General features: G+C 45.0%; 1 long non-coding RNA gene across 2 annotated transcripts in view; it reads left to right on the top strand.

The window, feature by feature from the left end:
* LOC141085250 (uncharacterized) overlaps positions 1-22,429 on the top strand; it is a 69,194-nt gene extending 46,765 nt beyond the window's left edge. The window contains exons 2-4 of one of the 2 annotated variants that reach the window (XR_012231247.1): positions 11,861-12,070; positions 12,216-12,257; positions 21,036-22,429. This is a non-coding gene — a long non-coding RNA (uncharacterized lncRNA). Of the gene's footprint in view, positions 1-11,605; positions 12,071-12,215; positions 12,258-21,035 lie in introns of those variants that run through there. The other variant, XR_012231246.1, reaches the window with a different exon arrangement.
* Positions 22,430-25,374: the final 2,945 nt, after the last annotated feature.

Here is a 25,374-nt window from a genome sequence, read left to right as displayed (position 1 = left end):
CGAACCATTGGAACCACTGAAATGTTTTCTCAAGGCCGAAGTGAGCCCCCCTCTCGTGAGCTTTGGTAGCCAGCGTAGGTAGTACTGTCTCTAGTATCGCGACCTGCCAGGAAGCTCCCAGTTCTTCCTGGAGTTGTACCTTCCGGTATAGCAGTCCATTTCTCATCTGTAGCTGCTCCCACTACCATAAGATCTTTAATGCTACTGGGGTCAAAGCACTTCGCTGCTTTGGACTAAGCAGCTCCCCCACTGTCACCCAGTGCCTAAACAAAGCGAGTTCACAATCCTCCTGCTGTAATTGGACCCACTCATCCCGAGATCTTCCCAATACTCCTCCATGGCAGAGGGTTTGTATCTGGTCCAGCGTGGCCGTCACCGTCCCAGCAGTCCTTCAAAATCGGGGAACCTCCTCCCACTCCAGAAATTCACCCCTACTCTTCCCCAGTGGTGCATGTCTTGCGCTAGACATGGCATCAGCGTGTGTGTTCTCTGCTCCTCTCCTGTAGGTGATCCGATACTAGAACTTTGCCTTCCTGGCCACATTTTCACTTGCCCCACGAGATGCATCCTCCTCCCCTAAGTAATCATCCCCATCATCCTCCTCCTCCTCCTCTTCTTCCTCCAACTCGTCCAGGAGAGGTCCCTGAGCAGACAATGGCTGAATGTCATCAAGGATTCCCTCCACCTCTTCCTCCTCGTCAACATTGGCTGCAGACGCCTGCTCCTTAAGGTGCGTCAAAGTTTGCATGAGCAGACGCATAAGTGGGATGCTCATGCTTAGGATGGCGTCGTCTGTGCTTACCAGCCGTGTGCATTCCTCAAAACACTGAAGGACTTTACAGAGGTCTTTCAGCTTCGACCACTGCACACCTGTCAACTCCATGTCTGCTCTCAAAGTGCCTGGCCGTGTATCCTCCCACAAATGCATTGTGGCCTGCCTCTGCTCGCACAGCCGCTCCACCATGTGCAGGGTGGAGTTCCACCTTGTTGCAATGTCGATAATGAGGCGGTGGTTGGGAAGGTGGAGCAATCGCTGCAGCTTCTGCATACGAACGGAGTGTACAGGCGACCGGCGGATGTGCGCGCACAGTCTTCGCACCTTCTGGAGCAGGGCTGTTAACTCTGGATAATTTTTGAGGAAGCACTGCACCACCAGGTTCAAGGTGTGAGCCAAGCAAGGTATGTGGCTGAGTTTTGAAAGGGCTATGGCTGCCACAAAATTACGGCCGTTATCACTAACTACCTTGCCTGCCTCAAGATGTACACTGCCCAGCCATGACTCAGTTTGTCGCTTCAAGTACTCGGCCAGCACCTCGGCGGTGTGTCTGTCGCCCAAACACATCATCTGCAACACAGCCTGCTGACGCTTTCCACTAGCTGCTCGATAGGGGGACACCTCGTGTGCAACAGTGGCAGCTGCAGATGGAGTGCTCATACGACTGCGCTCTGTGGATGAGCTTTCGCTTCTGGAGGAGGAGGAGGAGGGTGGAACGCCTACAGCCAACTGTTTCCTATACCGTGGGTTAGGCAGCACTGTCCCACCACCGCTGTCCCCTGTGGACCCTGCATCCACCACATTAACCCAGTGCGCAGTGATGGACACGTAACGGCCCTGGCCATGCCGACTGGACCATGCATCAGTTGTGAGGTGCACCTTTCAACTCACTGACTACTTGAGTGCATGGACAATGCGGTCTTTCACATGATGGTGGAGGGCTGGGATGGCTTTGCGAGAGAAGAAGTGGCGACTGGGTAGGTCATAGCGTGGTACTGCATAGGCCATGAGTTCGCGGAAAGCTGCGCTTTCCACCAACCGAAAGGGCATCATCTCAAACGAGATTAGTTTGGCAATGTGGGCGTTCAAACCCAGTGTACGCGGATGAGAGACTGAGTACTTTCTTGACCTACTCATAGTGTCTGGGAGGGTGAGCTGGACTTGAGAGCTGCATATGGTGGAAGTAGCGGTGGACAGGGCGGACTGAGAGAGGGTTGATGATGGTGATGGAGTTGGTGTTCTTTCTGATGGCCTAGATTCAGTATTTCGTTGATATAACAGTGGGATTCCCTGACTGCTGTGGCCTTGCAACGACACCTCAACATTTGCTGCTGTGCTAACCGGTGGGCTTACAGTGGGGGAAACAATGTAGCGTTGCTGACTACCTTCTTTGTGATCAGTTGCACATGTGGCACTTGAGGTTTGGTGTTGTGTCCACGCTTGCAAGTGCATGCTGGTTAAATGTCTAAGCATGCAACTGGTATTCAAATTTTTCAGATTTTTCCCTCGGCTAAAGGTCTTTGCGCACTTCTTACAGATAACCTTGGCCTGATCATGAGGATTTTGTTCAAAAAAGTGCCACACTGCACTCTTCCTACTTTGGCAGACATTTTGCGGCCTAGCACGCTGTGATGTTTTGACCCTCTGGACAAGCTGTCCAGCAACTCTTTTGATTTTTGAACCCTGTCTTTGGAGTGCTCCGGGCCTGCCAGATAACAGCTGTTGCGATGTTGATGTCTGCTGTGGATGCTCCTCATCTGAGCTATTGGAAGCAGCATCCTCTTCCCCCAATGGATGCCAATCTGGGTCAACAACTGGGTCATCCATCACCTCCTCTTCAATGTCATGTGCACCTTCCTCTGTGTCACCATGTATGGTGGTATAGTGTGCGGGAAGGGGCACCTGAGTCTCATCAGGGTCAGAATCTGGCTCTGTACACTGCGAGGACAATGTAGTGCTCTGAGTGAATGTACCAGCAGAATCATCTATCAGCGGCTGTGCATCAGTGCACTCCATGTCAGATTCATCTTGGCCTGGGTAATTCACCATTTCACTTGATGATCCAGGCATGGTATGTGAAAACAGCTCCATGGAGTAATCAGTAGTATGGCCTGCGTCATCCTTCAATCTTGGTTGTGGTGAAGGACACAAGGAAAGGTGTGGTTCATGAACATGAGCCTCCAATGACGACTCAGTGCTTTTACTTTTTACAACTTCAGAAGAGGAGGCGATAGAGCTGGAGGCTGAGTCAGCAATGTAAGACAAAACTTTTTCCTGATGCTTTGGCGTTAAAAGCGGTTTGCCAACTCCTAGAAAACTAAGCCTTCGAAGCCTTATGGAGCCAGACGATGACGCAGGCTCAACACCTCCTGCATTCGGTCCTATTTTGCTTTTGCCACTAGCATCAGATCCACCACCAACACCATCATTACCAGCTGCCAACCTCCGCCCAATTCCACGGCCTCTTCCACCAACCTTCCTCATTTTTGGTAGAAATGTAGACAAAATCCTACAAACTATATAGTAATGTAAAACAAGGTACAAGGTGTCTATAGGACAGGGGAGATTTAGATTTTCTGCAGACACTTGTGGACACTGGACACTTGGATTGTGTGAGGCCCACTGAATATCACAGCGCTATGTCACAGGCTCGATGGCACAGGTGTGAAAAAAGTGACTACAGGATAAGGGAGATTTTGAATTTCTGGGAGATTTTGAATTTCTGCAGACACTTGTGGACACTGGACACTTGGATTGTGTGAGGCCCACTGAATATCACAGCGCTATGTCACAGGCTCGATGGCACAGGTGTGAAAAAAGTGACTACAGGATAAGGGAGATTTTGAATTTCTGGGAGATTTTGAATTTCTGCAGACACTTGTGGACACTGGACACTTGGATTGTGTGAGGCCCACTGAATATCACAGCGCTATGTCACAGGCTCGATGGCACTGGTGTGAAAAAAGTGACTACAGGATAAGGGAGATTTTGAATTTCTGGGAGATTTTGAATTTCTGCAGACACTTGTGGACACTGGACACTTGGATTGTGTGAGGCCCACTGAATATCACAGCACTATGTCACAGGCTCGATGACACAGGTGTGAAAAAAGTGACTACAGGATAAGGGAGATTTAGATTTTCTGCAGACACTTGTGGACACTGGACACTTGGATTGTGTGAGGCCCACTGAATATCACAGCGCTATGTCACAGGCTCGATGCAGCAGGTGTGAAAAAAGTGACTACAGGATAAGGGAGATTTTGAATTTCTGCAGACACTTGTGGACACTGGACACTTGGATTGTGTGAGGCCCACTGAATATCACAGTGCTATGTCACAGGCTCGATGGCACAGGTGTGAAAAAAGTGACTACAGGATAAGGGAGATTTTGAATTTCTGGGAGATTTTGAATTTCTGCAGGCACTTGTTGACACTGGACACTTGGATTGTGTGAGGCCCACTGAATATCACAGCGCTATGTCACAGCCTCGATGGCACAGGTGTGAAAAAAGTGACTACAGGATAAGGGAGATTTTAAATTTCTGCAGACACTTGTGGACACTGGACACTTGGATTGTGTGAGGCCCACTGAATATCACAGCGCTATGTCACAGGCTCGATGGCACAGGTGTGAAAAAAGTGACTACAGGATAAGGGAGATTTAGATTTTCTGCAGACACTTGTGGACACTGGACACTTGGATTGTGTGAGGCCCACTGAATATCACAGCGCTATGTCACAGGCTCGATGCAGCAGGTGTGAAAAAAGTGACTACAGGATAAGGGAGATTTTGAATTTCTGCAGACACTTGTGGACACTGGACACTTTTGGATTGTGTGAGGCCCACTAAATATCAGAGCGCTATGTCACAGGCTCGATGGCACAGGTGTGAAAAAAGTGAATTGTAGAATTGGGCAGAATAGGAATCTCCCTAGAGTGTAGGTCTGTAAGAACGGAACAAGTCCTCCACTTATCCTTCCACAGTGACACACATATAGCTTCACTGTGGCTGTGATAACAGCCGTTACACGGTACTGTGTGAGGAGCGTACACCGCTGTATGGTGTGAATAAATGCACGCTCAGTACCTTAGCAGGACAAAAAAAAAATTGGGATTGCTTTTAAAAAAACAGTTTGCAGAGCAGTGGGGAAACAGCAATGCAGCTGTCAGGAAGCCTTAGAAGGCAGCCTAACAACCAACACCGCTGATCCACCACAATATAGCCTCCCCTTGCACTGCACACACAGTGACTGGTGTGTTGCACAGGCAAAATCGCTAGCAGCAGAAGCAGTTTTTTTGTCTTCTTCCCTGCCTAACGCTCTCCCTACAGAATCAGCAACCTCTCCCTATGCTAAGATCGGCAGAAGTAAGATGGCGGTCGGCGTGCACGCCCTTTTATGACCCCTGTGACGCCCACCAAAGCAAGCCAATCACTTGCATGCCCTTCTGAAAGATGGTGGCGACCCCTGCCTATGTCATCACGTTGCCCACAGTGTCCGTGGATCCTGATTGACTGAAAAAGAACTCTAAACAAACTTTTGAAACGCGACTTTGGCGCGTAAGTCGCCGACCTCATGGCCGACCTCATCCTAGGGTCGGGTTTCGTTTCATGAAACCCGACTTTGCCAAAAGTCGGCGACTTTTGAAATTGTTCGACCAGTTTCGCTCAACTCTAGATCCAAAGGTAGAAAAAGTAACTTCTTTATTAGGGGGAAATGACAAAAACGGGGAGCATGTGGAACATGTGCAACAAACAAACATGAAAGTGCAGCAATACTCAAGGACGAGTCAACCTTGCCAGTCCAAAAAATATATTGTATTATATTAGTATTAATCATCTGAAATACAGCCATTTACAGAGAATATAAAAATAGACCACCTGATGTACTCTCCGGTGCAATATGAGGGAATAAGGTGAACCTATAGGTGAGGAGGATAAAAGATATACCTCTCTCCCTCGGGGGTATCCAATACATATATGTGCGTATATATATAAGTGCCGATTACAATTAAAACGGCACAGCCAAACTGCAAATGTGGCCACTAGATTAACATCTGCATAACTTCATAGACAATACTGATAATAAGGCACCACATATATGGAGAGGCATTATACCCACCCCCAGGGGGGAGCACATGATAACACCCACTCACATAAGAATTAACAGCGCTGGATAAGAGTTACCTCAGGGGACGAAAATTCGGATGGCCGGGCGGTCAGCGTGTCGCCCAGACGCGCGTTTCGGAGACCCATGACGAAGGAGTATATCGCCGAAATGCGTGTCGGGGAGACACACTGACTTCCCAGCCATCCGAATTTGCCAAGTGCTTCACAGAAGTTTATAACGCAGAGCCGTGAAAATAAAAAATCATTTTTTTGCGTAAAAAAAAATGATTTTTAGCCCACAATTTTTTTTCACAAGCGTAACAGGATAAATTGGACCCCAAAAGTTCTTGTCCAGTTTGTCCTGAGTACCCTGGTACCCCATATATGGGGGAACCATTGTTTGGGCACACGTAAGGGCTCGGAATGGAAGTAGTGATGTTTTGAAATGCTGACTTTGAAGGAATGGTCTGCGGTCATCGTTACGTTTGCAGAGCCCCTGATTGCCTAAACAGTAAAAAACCCCCACAAGTGACCCCATTTTGGAAACTAGACCTTCCAAGTAACTTATCTAGATGTGTGGTGAGCACTTTGAACCCCCGAGTGCTTCACAGAAGTTTATAACGCAGAGACGTGAAAATAAAAAAAATATTGTTTTTTCCACAAAAATAATTTTTTAGCCCCCAATTTTTTATTTTCCCAAGGGTATCAGGAGAAATTAGACCCCCAACGTTGCTGTGCAATTTTTCCTGAGTACGCTGATATCCCATATGTTGGGGTAAACCACTGTTTGGGCACACGTCGGGGCTGGGAAGGGAGGGAGCATCGTTTGACTTTTTGAACTCAAAATTGGCTGGAATCAATGGTTGCACCATGTCGCGTTTGGAGACCCCCTGATGTGCCTAAACAGTGGAAACCCCTCAATTCGAACTCCAACCCTAACCCCAACACACCCCTAACCATAACCCTAACCCCAACACACCCCTAACCCTAATCCCAACCCTAACCATAACCCTAACCACAAGCCTAACTCTAATCCCAACGCTAACCCCAACACATCCCTAACCCTAATCTTAAACCTAATTCCAACCCTAACCCTAATTCCAACCCTAACCCTAATTCCAACCCTAAACCTAATTCTAATCCTAACCCTAATTCCAACCCTAACCCTAATTCCACCCTAACCCTATTTCCAACCCTAACCCTAATTCTAACCCTAACCCTAACCCTAATGGAAAAATAAAAATAAAAATAATTTCTTTATTTTATTATTTGTTCCTGACTATGGGGGTGATAAATGGGGGGTTTATTTACTTTTCATTCTATTTTGATCACTGTGAGAGTTTATCACAGTGATCAAAATGAATGAATGGAATAGGCAGCCGGCGGGCGCACTAAGCATGCGCCTGCCATTTTCTAATATGGCGGCGCCCATGGTCCGGGACCGCGGGACACCGGGAGCTATAGCGGCACTCGGTAGGTAACGGGGGGTGGGAGGGGAGGTAATTGGAAGGTGGGGAGAGCGGAGGGTAGGCGGGGGGAGCAGATGATGACAACGGCGTCACATCACCGCTGTCATTCAGTGGCTGGGGGCAGTGGGGGGTTGGATCGGTGTCACCAGCCATGTCCGATGCTACTGCAGCATCGGCCATGGCTGGATTGTAATATTTCATCAATTTTCAATTTTCATTGATGAAATATTACTATCGCTTTGATTGGCTGTTTCACTTTTAACAGCCAATCAGAGCGATCGTAGCCACGTGGAGGCGAAGCAACACCCCTTGTGGTGAAGTACAAAGCCCCATGTATCTGCGGGTAGGGTAACCTTTCAGTGACCCTGGTCACCCGACCCGCAGGGGGGCTTTAAAGTCATGATGCCACATAGGCGTCACTGGTCATAATGGCACAGGATTTCATGACGTCTATGTGGTGTCATTGGTCGTGAAGGGGTTAAGGATTATGGAGGCCACTGTGCTCTTAGGAACCTTGAGTACTGCATAAATTCTTTTGTAACCTTGGCCGGCCAGATCTGTGCCTTGCCACAATTCTTTCTCTGGGCTCCTTGGCCAGTTCCTTTGACCTCATGATTCTCATTTGGTCTGACATGCACTATGAGCTGTGAGGTCTTATATAGACAGGCGTGTCCCTTTACAAATCAAGTCCTATCAGTTTAATTAAACACAGCTGGACTCCAATGAAGGAGTAGAACCATCTCAAGGATGATCACAAGGAAAAGGACACCATGTGACTTATATATAAGTGTATGAGCAAAGGGTATGAATACTTATTGACCATGTGATATTTCAGTTTTTCTTTTTTAATAACTTTGCAAAAATGTCTACATTTCTGTTTTTCAAGATGGGGTGCAGAGTGTACATTAATGAGAAAGAAATGAACTATTTTGAAGTTACCAAATTGCTGCATTGAAACACAGAGTTAAAAATGTAAAGGGGTCTGAATACTTTCAATACACCCTGTATCTATTTCTGTGTATAGCTGCTAATGAGTTAGTTGTTTCTAATCATTTCACATCTCTCCATTTACTGATTTTCTGCTGGGTTTGTGCTTGTTCCCAGAGATACTGATGTGAAATATGAATTCTTCGCTTTTTCAGAATTTTGGCAGGAAATTCAAATTTCGGCAAATTTATTATCCCCAAATTGATAGTCCTTCAAATTCTCCGATTGCTTTGAAAAAGTGCATATGTGTGATTAAATTACAGCAGCACCTCTACCACCACATCGACCAAGCGAGCTGCTAGCTATGTGCACCCCCTTGCCCTTACAAATGCTCTGACTCTTCTACTCCTTTTTCCTATCAATGAAACCTGTATATTATTTTTTTTTCACACACACTAATCTTTTTCACTGCTGAGCTGTCACACACTATCTGTACAGTGTCATCAGTATTTTATAACGTTCTCTCCACATCTCTATGGGTAAGCTTCGACCTGTGATGTTTTCTCACTATCTAGATTCACCACAAATTGTTGGAAATCCATAGATGCAGTGTAAAGTATGGAAATGCTAGAGAGCGTCAACTGATTATAGGGGAGTTGTGACTATTATAGACTCTCATACAATGCATCAGAAATCATAGCATACGACAAAGCAGACAAACTATTCAGGGTCTTTAAAGTCAACGTTTAATCAGAAAATGACCGATTGAAGAACTCGCACGCTCCCTGCATGCCTCCCCAGCCCGCAAATCCTGTATAATGTCTTTTGTTGCATGGATGAAATAAAAAAGACTTTGGAATATTGAATCCTAATGGCGAGTGCCACATTTTTTTTTCTTTAGGATAATGAGACAGAATATGTACTTTCACTGTTGAGCACCCCGCATTGGAAAAGTGTAAAGGAGAAAGCAGTTTGTTTGATGCAGTGAGTAACCGGAGACTGAGAAGGGGTTAACAAGTATTCACTAAACAATCGATAACAGTAATATTCCTCGCAAGGAGGTAAAGACAATGGCAAAGAGAATATAGAAGATAAACGGGACACTTATCGGTTGAAGTTCTGACAGGAGGAAGGCTGTAATATCTCCTGTCGGTGTCTCAAACGATGCACAAAGTCTCTGGCTCTGCTCTGAAGAAATGAGTAATACTGCCGCCCAACAGTGCCAAAGGATTCATTCCTCTTTGTCTCTGGTATGCTGGAACGTGGAAACAGTCCGTTGCATGAATGTCTCAGAAATGGCGCTGGGCACGGGTAGTGAGCACGTACACTAGCCACAACAATCTGAGGTCTCTCAGAGTAGTCTCTAGGCTGTTGTAACAGTATTTGGGTGTAGCAGAGGTATTCAGTGGTTTGGATACAGACGGTAACTCAATAGCGTCAGGGGTAATCTTCAAGTTAGCACACGGAGGTCTGGAAACAGGGGAGTCGTCAGTAGGAGCTGCGGAGAGGGAGTGAACTGTCTCCTGTCACCTTCCCGCCATATCTGACCCGTTCCCATGCTCAGGCCCCCTTAAGTACCCCGCACCCCCTGCTGTCTGACCAGATGGTTTCTCCCTCCCAGGGGAAATCTCCCCCCGCTAGCAGTGGTGAAAGCCCCGATAGCTCCGGCCTTAAAGGGCACCGCACACCGCTGACTCCGTCTTGTCTCACCTTCTTACACAAGTGTGCTGTTTTAATCAGTTTAAAAGGATTATTCATCACATTTAATAGTGATTGAAGCAACGCTCTAGTGCAGTTCACTTGGTTTCTTTGTGGAGATTAACTCAAGTTTATGTGTTCCACGTATTGTATGAAACCTTTTGTTTGTTTCCCCACAATTGATCTACATTAACAACAAAATTAGGTAGTATTGCAATTTTCACAATGACCTTTGCACATGCTCAATAGATGCTTCAATGCAAAAGTAAGGGTGTGAGTCTGTTCCTTGCTGCAAATGTACATGTGGATTTGCTGAAACAGGAGGAGAGAGTCTAAAACCGCCCCAGTGTCCAGTGTGAAAATTGCAAGATTCTAAAGACTGTGATATGGAAACAAAATGTTAAACCTGATTTACAAAACTACATTTTTTATGACACATTACCTTTAAGACCAAAGTTGGACATCTATTTTGTAGCTGGAAGAATCTGAGCCCTTTTGTATAAAATAAGGTATGTATGCTATTATTTCTAAACACTGTTTTTCGGTGATTCCTTTGTATCTCCGGTCATACTGCACCCACACACACAAATGATACACCAATTGAAAGGTAAACTTGCCCCCTTCAGCAAGAAAATAGCCAAACAAACCACACATCCACGATTTGATCACAAAATACAGTTTAAACATTAATTTTCATAAACCTACAGTAAGGAAAAATGACCTGCAGGTGGCACCACTGTACCCCAAAGCACACTACCAACACATTTGTAAACATGCACTGCTTTTTCGCTGAATACTTCGCCCCAGCACACACGATACACCATTTGAAAGGTAAACTTGCTCCCTTCAGCAAGAAAGCAGCTAAAAAAAAACACACATTCACAATTTTATCACTAAATACAGTTTAAACATTAATTTTCATAAACCTGCAGAAAGACACAATGACCTGCAGGTGGCACCTCAACCGGAAAACATTTTCTGGGCTCTACTTATAAAAACAATTTATTGTATTACCATTCTACATATATAAATACCTTTACTTTTCTCAGTTCAGATTTGTTTTTTATTCATTTCATTGTGCATTCAGTGCATATTTGGGTGTGACCGCCCTCTTTCTGAGCTGGGAAAGCCATCCAGTCTGGCCTAAGCTGTTACTAGTGGTTCAGCCGCTCGACCCTTATTCACATTCACGCCACTTGGCAAGTGAAAAGGTTTTAAATACTAGAGTAGGACTGTCCCACAAGGGTTGCCGTGACGTGGCGGGATGGCTTGTACATTATTTTGATCAAAATTATGTTTACTAAATACCATTATTATTATTATTACCTTTATGCATTATTTGCAGTATACATTTTTTACTTTTTAGTTCAGGATATTTGTGTTTTTTGTTTTCTCTGGTTAATGGTCATGTGTTAATATGCACTTACATTGTGCATACACATTAACTTACTTTTCTCAGTTCAGATTTGTTTTTTGTTTTTTATTTTTTTTTATATATATAAATACCTGTCTGTGTTCATCAGCTCATGAAATACATAGATCAATGAGTGGAACAGGCTGCCACGAGAAGTGGTGAGTTCTCCTTCAATGGAAGTCTTCAAACAGAGGCTGGACAGACATCTGACTGGGATGATTTAGCGAATCCTGCTTTGAGCAGGGGGTTGGACCAGATGGCCCAGGAGGTCCCTTCCAACTCTACGATTCTATGATTCTATGATTCTATGATTCTATGATTCATTTGGCCAGCTTGCTTTTTCTGAAATTGCTTGCGCCCCCGATGACCAATGTGTGAAAATTTTGCACGGGCCAAGCTAGTATTTATTAATTATGAGACATCTCATCCTTCCTTGTTTCATCACATTTTATTATTGCTTCATTTAAGGACATGTTGCACAATGTAATAATGAACAGATATGTAATGATGTATGCAAATATTACGGATCTGGTCCTATAAATGGCACAACGGAGAACTCTGTTCAACAGTACATAGACGACCATCCCAGAATTGTGATATTATAACAAGTCACTTGCAGTCTCCAATCTACAGAAGACATGGGCTTCCTGACACTTTCTGTAGTCTTCTTGATGGCAGGTGAGTCTTATTTCACATCTGTACTTCATTAGCTGTTATTTATCTGATCCGTGAATAATATATATATATATAATTACACAGACAAAAATAATAGTTGCAAAATAGTAATCATCATAATAATAAAAGCTTTTTAATCTCATTACAGTGTTACAGTGGCAGACCGACTGTTACAGTATAAAGAAAACAGGTGAGCAGAATTTTCAATTGTTAAGGAAAAGAGACAGTGGGAAAAAAGTATTTAGTCAGCCACCAATTGTGCAAGTTCTCCCACTTAAAAAGATGAGCGAGGCCTGTAATTGACATCATAGGTAGACCACAACTATGAGAATCAAAATGAGAAAACAAATCCAGAAAATCACCTTGTCTGATTTGGCAAGATTTATTTTTCTAATTATGGTGGAAAATAAGTATTTGGTCATTAGCAAAAGTTAATCTCAATATTTTGTTATATATCCTTTGTTGGCAATGACAGAGGTCAAACGTTTCCTGTAAGTCTTCACAAGGTTGGCACACACTGTTAGTGGTATGTTGTCCCATTCCTTCATACAGATCTCCTCTAGAGCAGTGATGTTTTGGGCCTGTCGCTGGGCAGCACGGACTTTCAAATCCCTCCAAAGGTTTTCTATGGAGTTGAGATCTGGAGAGTCCTGGTCAGGGGCGGACACTGACAGCTTGGGGCCCCTGTGCAAGAAATGTGTCTGGGCTCCCTTCCTTTCATGGCGGCAAAGCTAATATATATATATATATATATATATATATATATATATATATATATATTGTATACACTGCTCAACGGCTCCAAAAAAATAAAGGGAACACTTAAACACCATCTAACTCCAAGTCAATCACACCTCATATTAATTTTAATTTACAATAATCATTTTTATGTTTTATTGCTCTCAATGCATTACATGTGTAATGAATAAATTTTGGCAACTGGAATTTGTCATTCAGTGATATATAGGATGTGTTCCCTTTATTTTTTTTTTAGCAGTATGTATATATCTATATATTTAGATATACAGTATATATATATATATATATATATATATACACAGTATATATATATATATATATATATAGGCACACACACACATAGATGTATATACAGTGGGGAAAAAAAGTATTTAGTCAGTCAGCAATAGTGCAAGTTCCACCACTTAAAAAGATGAGAGGCGTCTGTAATTTACATCATAGGTAGACCTCAACTATGGGAGACAAACTGAGAAAAAAAAATCCAGAAAATCACATTGTTTGTTTTTTTTTTCATTTTATTTGCATATTATGGTGGAAAATAAGTATTTGGTCAGAAACAAGCAATCAAGATTTCTGGCTCTCACAGACCTGTAACTTCTTCTTTAAGAGGCTCCTCTTTCCTCCACTCATTACCTGTAGTAATGTCTCCTGTTTAAACTTGTTATCAGTATAAAAAGACACCTGTGCACACCCTCAAACAGTCTGACTCCAAACTCCACTATGGTGAAGACCAAAGAGCTGTCAAAGGACACCAGAAACAAAATTGTAGCCCTGCACCAGGCTGGGAAGACTGAATCTGCAATAGCCAACCAGCTTGGAGTGAAGAAATCAACTGTGGGAGCAATAATTAGAAAATGGAAGACATACAAGACCACTGATAATCTTCCTCGATCTGGTGCTCCACGTAAAATCCCACCCCGTGGGGTCAGAATGATCACAAGAACGGTGAGCAAAAATCCCAGAACCACGCGGGGGGACCTAGTGAATGAACTGCAGAGAGCTGGGACCAATGTAACAAGGCCTACCATAAGTAACACACTACGCCACCATGGACTCAGATCCTGCAGTGCCAGACGTGTCCCACTGCTTAAGCCTGTACATGTCCGGGCCCGTCTGAAGTTTGCTAGAGAGCATTTGGATGATCCAGAGGAGTTTTGGGAGAATGTCCTATGGTCTGATGAAACCAAACTGGAACTGTTTGGTAGAAACACAACTTGTCGTGTTTGGAGGAAAAAGAATACTGAGTTGCATCCATCAAACACCATACCTACTGTAAAGCATGGTGGTGGAAACATCATGCTTTGGGGCTGTTTCTCTGCAAAGGGGCCAGGACGACTGATCCGGGTACATGAAAGAATGAATGGGGCCATGTATCGTGAGATTTTGAGTGCAAACCTCCTTCCATCAGCAAGGGCATTGAAGATGAAACGTGGCTGGGTCTTTCAACATGACAATTATCCAAAGCACACCACCAGGGCAACGAAGGAGTGGCTTCGTAAGAAGCATTTCAAGGTCCTGGAGTGGCCTAGCCAGTCTCCAGATCTCAACCCTATAGAAAACCTTTGGAGGGAGTTGAAAGTCCGTGTTGCCAAGCGAAAAGCCAAAAACATCACTGCTCTAGAGGAGATCTGCATGGAGGAATGGGCCAACATACCAACAACAGTGTGTGGCAACCTTGTGAAGACTTACAGAAAACGTTTGACCTCTGTCATTGCCAACAAAGGATATATCACAAAGTATTGAGATGAAATTTTGTTTCTGACCAAATACTTATTTTCCACCATAATATGCAAATAAAATGAAAAAAAAACAGACAATGTGATTTTCTGGATTTTTTTTTCTCAGTTTGTCTCCCATAGTTGAGGTCTACCTATGATGTAAATTACAGACGCCTCTCATCTTTTTAAGTGGTGGAACTTGCACTATTGCTGACTGACTAAATACTTTTTTTCCCCACTGTATATTACATGGTCTCCTATATTATGTATATTACCATCCCTTATTATACAGCGCTCTCTCATGTTATGTACAGTCCCTTACATATTGGATTATACGGTATAGAGTCCTGGTTTTTATTACATACCATCTTGTCTTGTTAGCTGTATAATGCAATGATGGCTGATGGAGCATGGGAAAGCTTCTTTTTTAATGGAGGAGCTTATGGACTGGTCGCTCCTCCATCAGCAGTCATTTTATATCTAAAAAGAGAGGGGACTATGTAATAAAAGAGGGCACTGTGAATAACAAAATTAACAAGAATACACTATGTAAGAGACAGCACAGTACATAACAGCAGAGGAAGCTATATAATAAGGGACGGCACCATATATAACTAGAGAGGACGGTACGTAATAAGGGACGGTGTTATACATAATAAAAGATGAAACAATGTAACTAAGGATGGTGTTATACAGAATTAGTGAGTACACTATATGCTAAGGGTCTGTGTTATCTATTTATATAATTGCCTTAAATTGTCTGTCATCCACTTCCGTCTGGATGTCCTCGAATCCCACTATCCACCGCACCGCCCCGGAAGTACGCCGACTGCCATATTGGAATACCCAAGTGATAGGTATTCCAATATGGCACCCGCTGGTGGTACCAGGCCCTTCCACAGTACCACCAGCGGGACACCTCTGGAACCCCCACACCGCTGGACCCGCCGCCGGACCCCGCCGCCGCCGGACCCCGCCGCCGCCGGACCCACCGCCAGGACCCCCCGCCGCTGCTGGACCGACCGCCGGACCCCCCGCCGCTGCTGGATCCACTGCCGGACCCACCACTGCCTGCCCACCCGCCTCCGTGCAGTCACAGCCGGCAGGAAAGACCGCGGCTTGCGGCCTGTGCTGGAGATGGGGTGCGGCCACCCTCTGGTGGCGCCACACACCATCTCCAGCACAGGCCGCAAAACACCGTCTTTCCTGCCGGCTGTGACTGCACAGAGGTGGGTGGGCCGCCACCCCCAGCGCAACTCCCAGCGCCACAAAGCTGCCCCCATCGTGATGTCACTGCCCTCCCGATGTGATAGCATTGGGCCCACATCTAGTACATAATGATAATAATGTCTTCCTCCACCTCTCCCTGTTCCTATGTCCATTATAAGTGTTTTCTTCCCATCGCAATCCCCCACACCTCTCATTGTCCTCCTTCCCCCCGCATCCCATTATTGTCCTCTCCCCCACCCCATCATTGCCCATTCCACAACCTCCATCATTTCCTCCTCTCCCACCACCCCCATTATTGCCCTTTCCACTACCACCATCATTGTCCTTTCCGCCACCACCATCATTGCATTCTCCCCCACCACCCCATCATTGTCCTTTCCACCACCACCATCATTGCATTCTACCCCACCACCCCATCATTGTTCTTTCCACCACCTCCATCATTTCGTCCCCCTCCACCCCATTATTGCCCTTCCCACCACCTCCATCATTGCCTTCTCCCCCACTATCCCCATCCTTGCCCATTCCACTAAGTCCATCATCTTCTCCTCCCCCACAATCCTCATCCTTGCCCATTCCACCACTTCCATCATTTCCTCCTCCCCCACCATCCCCATCATTGCCCTCTCCATCACCCCATCATTCTCTTTTCCCCATTACCCCATCATTGCCATCTCCTCCACCTACACACAGACATACACAACACCATTCACCTCTCTGCACATTCCCCTACAGTGCTGCGCATGCACACACACACACCACCACTCATCTCCACACACATACAACACACATACTGTACATACAGAAAACACACACACAACTTCTCTCACCTCTCTGCAGGTTTCCCCGCAGCTGAAGCATCACCATCACTGGCAACTTCCTCTCTCTGGCACAGCCGGCCGCTGAGTGATTACATCATCCAGCTCTTTGGTCTTCATTGTAGTGGAGTTAGGAGTGTGACTGAGGTTGTGCACAGGTGTCTTTTACACAGATAACAAGTTCAAACAGGTGTCATTACTACAGGTAATGAGTGGAGGACAGAGGAGCCTCTTAAAGAAGGTGTTACAGTTCTGTGAGATCCTGAATTCTTGCATGGTTTTAGGTGACCAAATACTTATTTTCCACCATAATTTGCAAAATAAATCTTGCCAAATGAGACAAGGTGATTTTCTGGATTTGCTTTCTTATTTTGTCTCTCTTGTGATCTACCTATGATGTCAATTAAAGGCCTCTCTCATCTTTTTAAGTGGGAGAACATGCACAATTGGTGGCTGACTAAATACTTTTTTTTCCCACTGTATGTAAATAGAGAGTGAGAAAAAAGGGGAAAAAAGAGATGCTGCAAAAAAGAATGGGAGAGGGCAGAGGGGTTGAAAAGAGAGAAAGTTATGAGGGGTTACTGCAAAAGAAGGAAAGAGAAAACTGCTGTAAATTCAAAATGCAATCAGAGATAAATAGAGAGCAGAAAGCTGCTGCCATGAGAATGAAGGAGAGAACAGAAAGCTGTTTCAAAGTAAGAGAATAAGAAAGAGGAGAGAACAGCTGTTTAGGAAAAAAGGAGAAAGCTGCTAAAATGACAAGAGAAAGGGGAGACCTGCTGTGAAAAAAGGGCAGGAAAAAGGGGAGAGCTGCTGCAAAAGGAAAGAGCATGAGAAAGGGGAGTGCTGCTGTAAAAGGAAAGGTCAAGAAAAGGGGAGAGGTGCTATAAAAGTAAAGGGCAGGGAAAATGGGAGAGCTGGTGCAAAAGGAAAGGACAAAGGAGAAAGAGGAGAGCTTCTGCAAAAGGAAAGGGCAAGAGAAAGGGGAGAGTGTCATGGTCCAGTCCGGAGTTTATCTTCTGCTGTCTTCACTCCGGACTGGTCATGCGGGGGTTAATCTCCTCAGCCTCGTTCTGGAGCTAGCTGGGCTATTTAAATCCCTCAAAGCCTGCTGACCAGTGTTAGTGATAGCTCAAGCTTGCAGTTTAGAGCCGCTGACCCTTGTACCCTGGTGATCCTCCAGCCTTTGACTGATATTCACGTGTATGACCCGGACTGATTTCTGACCCCGTCTCTTGGTATTCGTCTCTGCTGTTACGTTCCCTCTCTGGCATCTGACTCCCTGGCTTGTACCCCGACCACGTATTTCGTCTCACGTTTTGGACCCCGTGCTCATGTTCTGGCTTTCTGACTCTCGGCTTTGGTATTTTGACTACGTGTTTTGCTGCTCCTTCTGGTACGTCTGCTCCTGCTAGTTTCTGACTCGGTTCGTCTGACTATTCTCTCTCGTTACCTGTGGCACCTGTGCTGTTGCTCAGGGTTGCTGCTCTTAGTGTATAACCTCTCTTCCCTCACCAGCTCCCCCTGGTGGAGGTTTCACTACAGAGAGCTGCTGCAAAAGGAAAGGGCTAGAGAAAGGGGAGAGCTACTGCAAAAGGACAAAGGAGAAAGGCAAGAGCTGCTAAAAAAGGAAAGGGCAGGAGAAAGGGGAGAGCTACTGCAAAAGGAGAAAGGCGAGAGCTGCTGCAAAAGGAAAGGGCTAGAGAAAGGGGAGAGCTACTGCAAAAGGACAAAGGAGAAAGGGGTGAGCCACTGCAAAAGGAAAGGGCAGGAGAAAGGGGAGAGCTACTGCAAAAGGACAAAGGAGAAAGGCGAGAGCTGCTAAAAAAGGAAAGGACAGGAGAAGGGTGAGCCACTGCAAAAGGAAAGGGCAGGAAAAAGGGGAGAGCTACTGCAAAAGGACAAAGGAGAAAGGCGAGAGCTGCTAAAAAAGGAAAGGACAGGAGAAGGGTGAGCCACTGCAAAAGGAAAGGGCAGGAAAAAGGGGACAGCTACTGCAAAAGGACAAAGGAGAAAGAGTAGAGATACTGCAAAAAGAGCAAAATAAAGAGGAGAGCAGCTGCTGAAAGATAAAGGACAAAGGAGAGAGCTGGTGCAAAAGAAAAGGACAGGAAAAAGGGGAGAGCTGCTGCAGAAAGAGAACAGAGAAAGGGGAGAGCTGCTATAAAATGTGAGTGAAGGAGAAAGGGGATGTCATGACACCTAAGATGTCACTGGTGCTGCCTATCGGGGGCACTTGCATAAATCTAGGGAGTGCAGAAACAAGGCACGCCAAGCTCAAGGACCTTAAACTAATGCAGTTCAGGACCTGGCACTGAGCAGTCACTTCACCAGGGGGCGGAGCCACCGCATGTGAATGCAGGGACACTGACCACACAGGGTGCAGTCAAGGCAAAGCGTTTCGGCTGCATTTGGCCTTTATAATTAAAAACGATACAGGAGTGTCAGGGATTCGTGGGAATCCTGTGGATATTTAGTGAGGCACGTCTCAGTATTGTCACTTTCACAAAAGTATGGGGCGTTAAAAGAGGAAAATCCCCAATGGTAAATAAGCCAGGGGACTTTAAGTTGAGTGCCTAGTTTATTTTTATTACTTCATGGTGTGGGACCCTACTACGGCACCTTCCTTAGTAGTTAGTGCACACGATTCTCTACTCACACAGGGTGCAGAGCACAAACAGAAAACGTAGTCAAGGAGAGCCGAGGGTCAAAGCCAGGAGGGAGCAATGTACCGAAGGATAAGACACAGAGTAAACAGGGACAAGCCATGAGTTCTGATTACCAGGAGAGACAGAGCAGTACAAAGCAGAATGCAAAGGCAGCAGTCAGGGAACAGAACCAAGTCATACACAGCAAGACACACAAGCACAGAGGCACAACGTAAACCTGGGTCAGCAACCACAAGCCGAGTATACAGACGTGTCACCGACACACAATCCAGGAACTGCCAACGCTAAATGGCCACCCCAGAACCAAAGAGGTGGACTAAAATTAACCCTGACCTGACCAGGATGGAGGCAGCACCATCCTGTCCAGAGTCATGACGGGACAGCTTCTGCAGAAAAAGGAAAAGAGAACAATAGAGAGGAGAAAACTGCTGCATAGAGAGAGAGCTGCTAAAAATGACCAGAGACTTGGATGAGCTGCTGCAATTGTAGAGAAGGAGAAAGTGGAGAGTTGCTGTAAAAGGAGAGTGCAGGAGAAGGGGAAGAACTGCTGCACAACATTAGGAAGAGAGAGGGAAAAGCTACTGCAAAGCTAAGAAAAGAGAGAGCTGCTATATAAAGAGTATAGTGAACGCTGCTAGAAATGACAAGAGAAGGGGAAGAACTGCTGCCCAACATTAGGAAGAGAGAGGGAAAAGCTACTGCAAAGATAAGAAAAGAGAGAGCTGCTATATAAAGAGTATAGTGAACGCTGCTAGAAATGACAAGAGAAAGGGGAGAGCTGCTGCACAACATTAGGAAGAGAGAGGGAAAAGCTACTGCAAAGCTAAGAAAAGAGAGAGCTGCTATATAAAGAGTATAGTGAACGCTGCTAGAAATGACAAGAGAAAGGGGAGAGCTACTGCACAACATTAGGAAGAGAGAGGGAAAAGCTACTGCAAAGATAAGAAAAGAGAGAGCTGCTATATAAAGAATATAGAGAACGCTGCTAGAAATGACAAGAGAAAGGGGAGAGCTGCTGCCCAAACTTAGAAATAGGGACGAGCTGCTGTAAAGATAGAGAACGAGAAAGGAGAAACCTGCTGCAAAGTGACAGAAATGAGGAAGCTGCTAGAAATGATGCGAGGGGAGGGCTGCTGCAAAACTCCTCCAGTGGCCACTGTGGCATGAGAACTTCCTCTGAGGCCATGAGCCGACTGTAAAAAAGTGGCTGTGATCAGGATCCTTTATTAATGACTGGTTTACACGGCACAATCATGGCTGTTAAATGACTGCCGATTGACCAGAATTCTATATGCACAGAATGATCATTAATAGTTCTGTGCACATGAACCGTCATTGTTCTTGGCAGCTCATCTGCTGTTTACACACGACGATGTGCTGTGGATAACAATAATTGTAAAGCTGGCTTACAAAATAGTTGCACTAGACAAATTATGGTTTTACCAGCCTGTTTAGTTGGGCCAATAATCTGGAGTGAGTTTTCTTATGAACTTGCGTTTCCCAATTATCAACCCATCCAAATAAGTTCCTGATGAAGCCGATTGACACATTCCGTAAATATACTGATCGTGTGAGGTAAACCCTAATCACATGGGAGACCCAACAAGCTCTAGTTATTTGTTGTTAGTCACTACATATGAACGTGGGAGGTTGCCAATATTCACCCTGCAGTGCTTGTGCCAAAAATGTCAGAAAAAAATTGTAATTGACTAAAGTGGACTTTGTGGTTGGTAACAATTCTTTAACATGAGATTTTCATCTTCTTTGGTTCTAGTTTGCCCTTCAAACACTCATTACGGACTCATTACTGGCTGTGATACAACCTGTAGCAGTCCTTTCTATCAGGGGAAACTCTGTACCTACCATGAATATTATGGCTGTAGATGTGATTCCGGGCTTATCCCATCCCCTGCAGGCTGCGTCAAGCCTGAAGATTGCGAAGGAAAATGTGAAGCTAACATGCACTATGAGCCTAATGCATCCACCTGCCAACCAAACTGTGAAGAAGGACATAGCCCTGATATCTATGACACTGCTCCTTCATGTGTCTGTGATGACGGCTATATATTTTCTAATTTTAAGTGTGTGAAGAAAGAAGATTGTCCTGTTCCCTTAGAATAGCCACAGCTCCTTTATAGTTCTACAGTACTGGTCCACACGGTGGACATAAACGTTTAGTCCCTTGTTGATTATTGCCATGAAATGTTAGATTAATTTGTTAGTAGCTTCAGCATGTATCTGTATATTATCATATGTGTGAGCATTATAAGGGTATTTGTAAAAGAGCCATGAAGTAGAATAGACCCTCAAAGACGAAGTAGAATAGACCCTAGAAGACCAAGTAGAATAGACCCTAGAACACCATATAGATTAGGCCCTAGAAGACCAAGTAGAATAGACCCTAGAACACCATATAGATTAGGCCCTAGAAGACCAAGTAGAATAGACCCTAGAAAGTCAAGTAGAATAGACCTTAGAAGACCAAGTAGAATAGATCCTAGAAGACCAAGTAGAATAGACCCTAGAAAACCTATTCAATACCATGTTAATGACTTTCTATAAAAACCCCTCTTTCTGCCACTCATCTAGGACAGGGTGGATCAGAAATGAATATTTGGGCAAGTTTAGATGGAGTTGGCATGAATATTGCCTACAGCGTCGTTGATCACTCTGAATGGTCTACTGACACCAAGTCTTCCCCATTTTCAGTTTAGGAAATTAAGAAGAAGTATAGGAAGAAACCACTTAATCAGTTCAATCCTCCTATGTACATAATCCCACACCATTCATTAAGCAGCCTTGCAGCAAGGTGTGGGCTGTGGTTCCAGGGTATGGTAAATTTTTGCAGAGTTGATAATAAACTAGCACTTGATGACGTCGTAAAATCATTACCTTCTTTGTTTATGCAACATGAAACATAATAGACAATATAAACTTAAAGACTCCGGTTTATCTTGTTTATCTTGTGTGATGTTGAATAAATAAAGAAGATAATGTTTTTACGACGTCCTCGAGTTCTGGTTTATCATCAACCCTGTAACTCTAAGAAGAATCCCTGTTATATTCAGTATGTGGATGATTCTGTCACTTATTTCTGTGATCTCGTCTTATAATCCAGAATTATTCTGATTCCAATCTATGTAACAACAATAAAACAGTAAATATGAAGTGTGATGAAGATGTGGATATTATTGGGTTTACAAAGAAGGAAATGTCCAGATTCTTCTGGTTCATATCCCACTGATAGAGATGATTGACTTTATTCAAGGCGAAGTGAAACTTCTACAATTAAAAAGACATTTGTAGGAAACGTTTGCACAATTTATGGATAAGTAATCTATCTATTTCCAGTATATACATCCATAAATTGTGTGCAGCAAAACCATGACAAGGTCCTTCTTTTATCTGTTGAAAAACATTGGTGGAGCTCAGCCTTGCTCCTTGCTCCATGCCCAATATCCAGGCATTAGTGGTCATCAGTTATAATATACAGTATATCATCCAGATCAACAATTATATCAACTTAATCATTAACTTGGAAAAAAAAAAGATCCTTACTGAGATCGTCCTCCAGTTCAGGTTAGGGCAAATATTTCTTCACTATCAGTGCACATATCCTGGATGGGAGGAAGAAGGCTCCCGTCCGGGAAAAGAAGACCAATCTGGAGACTATAAAGAGTAAATAAGGACTGACTGAAACCAAAGCTTATAACTGGTGAGTTATTATGTCATCACTTTAGTAATATGTATCATTTACCTGGATGACATCAGACATCATCTCTCTTCTGTCTCTTGAATTGCAAAAATATTAATGTAGATAATATTACGCACCAGTAGAAAAATGCTGCAAATAAATGCAACAGAGTCCAGGCAAGTCTCAAAAAAAAGTTTTAAGTCAATATTCCTAGCGATGGATGGACTTTATAGTGGAAGTTGATTTTTTCTGTAAAAAAAGGCATGCGACTTTTTTTTTGCAGGCCAAAAAAATCGCACTGAAGCATTGATAAATAAAACCATTTTTTTATGTATGAAAATTGGGTGAACTCCATGAAGCATCTAATATTTGTGGCACCCCAGAGTCCGGTTGCCATAGTGACATTGCCTCCCTCTAAGGGGTGATGTCATGCCTGGAGGCAAGAGGGGGGTCCCCATGCCAGGTAACACAGTGTACATGACGATTCCTACTGCAGGTGAGAAAGGGGAACTTCCTTATAAATTCTGGCCAGCAGGTGGGGATAGTGAGTCAGTAAAAAGACAGCTGAGAGAGTAAACAAGAGAGTTGCTATGGAAACGGGAGCAGTTGGAGCTCATGACAAGACAGTTAGAGACGGTGGGAGTTGGTCTGTGGAGGGGGAAGGTACAGGAGCAGAGACAAGGGCTCTGGGGAGCTAAAATTGCGTATAGCTGACCCCAAAGCGAAGCGCTGATAAAAAAGGACACCAAAGTCCTTGGCTGGGCAAGAGATTTATGCCCTGACAGCCAAATCTGGAGTGCAGGGGACTGCAAGTTCTTTGGCCACACTGAACACTTGAAGGCACGGCAGCAGACCAAGAGCCTGGGGCTAACAGTGAACAAGACAGTGCCTGTGATATAGGCTCACGCTGTCAGCCATACAGGTTAGCAATCATCACGCAGGAGAGGGTCGCAGCTTAGCTACAAGCAGCAGAGACATGAAAAGAGAGCGCAGAAGGAAGGTCCCCAACCACACCTGGCAGGCTGGATCCTCTGAATGCCCCAGACAAGCTGGACTCAATCCATCATCTGTGTGTGGTACCCCAGATTCCATTTACGTTCAAGTAAAAGGTAAAGAAAACCGCACCTCCCTGTGTCCTTCACTTTTCCTCTGCACCCCAAAGTTCACCGCCATATGAACAATTAAATATATTTGCCCTGGGGCCCCGCTCTACCCGTGGGGAGCTGAACCATCTTTGCTGCGTCACCAACAGCCCCAGTGGACCAAAACCGCAACGTCAGCCGCCCATTGCCGAACACCATGGCTGGCGCCACGACCAAACACCACATAATTGTCCTCTATTTTTAATTACTGGACGCTCAGAGCCACGGACCGGGTCACTGCCACCGTGACATCCCCTTTAAAGAACCTGACCGTCCCGGTACTGAGTAACCTAAGGCTCTGTGGGGTGCTCCAAACTTGGCGTCATGAACAGGATTATCGAGCCTAGCAAAGCTGGGTACTAGGAGCCCGGCAAAGCAGGATACTATGTGCCAGAGACATTATTAAATTGTGTGCTAGAGACTTTAATGAGCTTTCAAATAACCGCCATAACTGCGTCATACAGTGTGTGCGAGCACAGAGGGGTGTGCCATCGTGGGCGGAGCCAGAAAGAGAGCATGACGTGAAGCCCTGCCTGCGCTCTGATGTCAGTGGGCGAAGTGAAGCTGGAGCTGCGCTCTATGGTGAGTGAGTGAAAAGCATGAAGATCCGATTTGGAGACAAGGAGGCGCTCAATCCAGCCTGTCAGAGAGCAGCTGTTGACAACGGTAAAGGTAAACGGAGCTTGGCTGCGGTTCACTGAGGGAGGAAGAAAATGCCCAACTTGGGTGGAGATTCAGCGGCGGTAGCAGCTGCAGCCTCCCTAATGCCGCTATCAATGCCATATATACCAGGAGCGGCCTGGTTGCTGCAGTACTCAGGGGAGTTGCACACCCTGAGCGATTTTAAGGAAAGACTATGTAGTTTGTTCAAAATGTACCCCCTGTTTGAGAGTCAAAAAGTCAGTATCCTCATTGGCCAGTTAACTGGTGCGGCCCAGAGGGAAGTAAAGTCCTGGCCGGACACTGATAAAGAAACTGTCAAACAAATCTTGGCCAGACTGAAGGACACTTTTGACACCGCACTGCAGCAGAGAAAAAAATGAGATTCTTTGGATGCAAACAAAGGGTGCAGGACAGTATACGGGACTATGCCCTTAACCTTCAGGACGCGCTACGGGCCGTAAAGCAGGTTGACCCTGAGAGCATGCAAGATGAAGATAATTGCTAATGGAGCAGTTTATAGAGGGACTCCAGTCTAACAATCAAAGGACACAACTGTGCATAATGGCCCTACAAAATCCTGAACTGGACTTTGCACACTTTAACCCCTTTCTGAC

This window comes from Dendrobates tinctorius, unplaced genomic scaffold (assembly GCF_039654945.1).
Source record: "Dendrobates tinctorius isolate UK_male_01 unplaced genomic scaffold, ASM3965494v1 ptg000028l, whole genome shotgun sequence".
Classification (NCBI taxonomy): Eukaryota; Metazoa; Chordata; class Amphibia; order Anura; family Dendrobatidae; genus Dendrobates; species Dendrobates tinctorius.
Note: the sequence above shows the minus strand (reverse complement) of the source record. Positions and strands in the feature narration are given on the sequence as shown.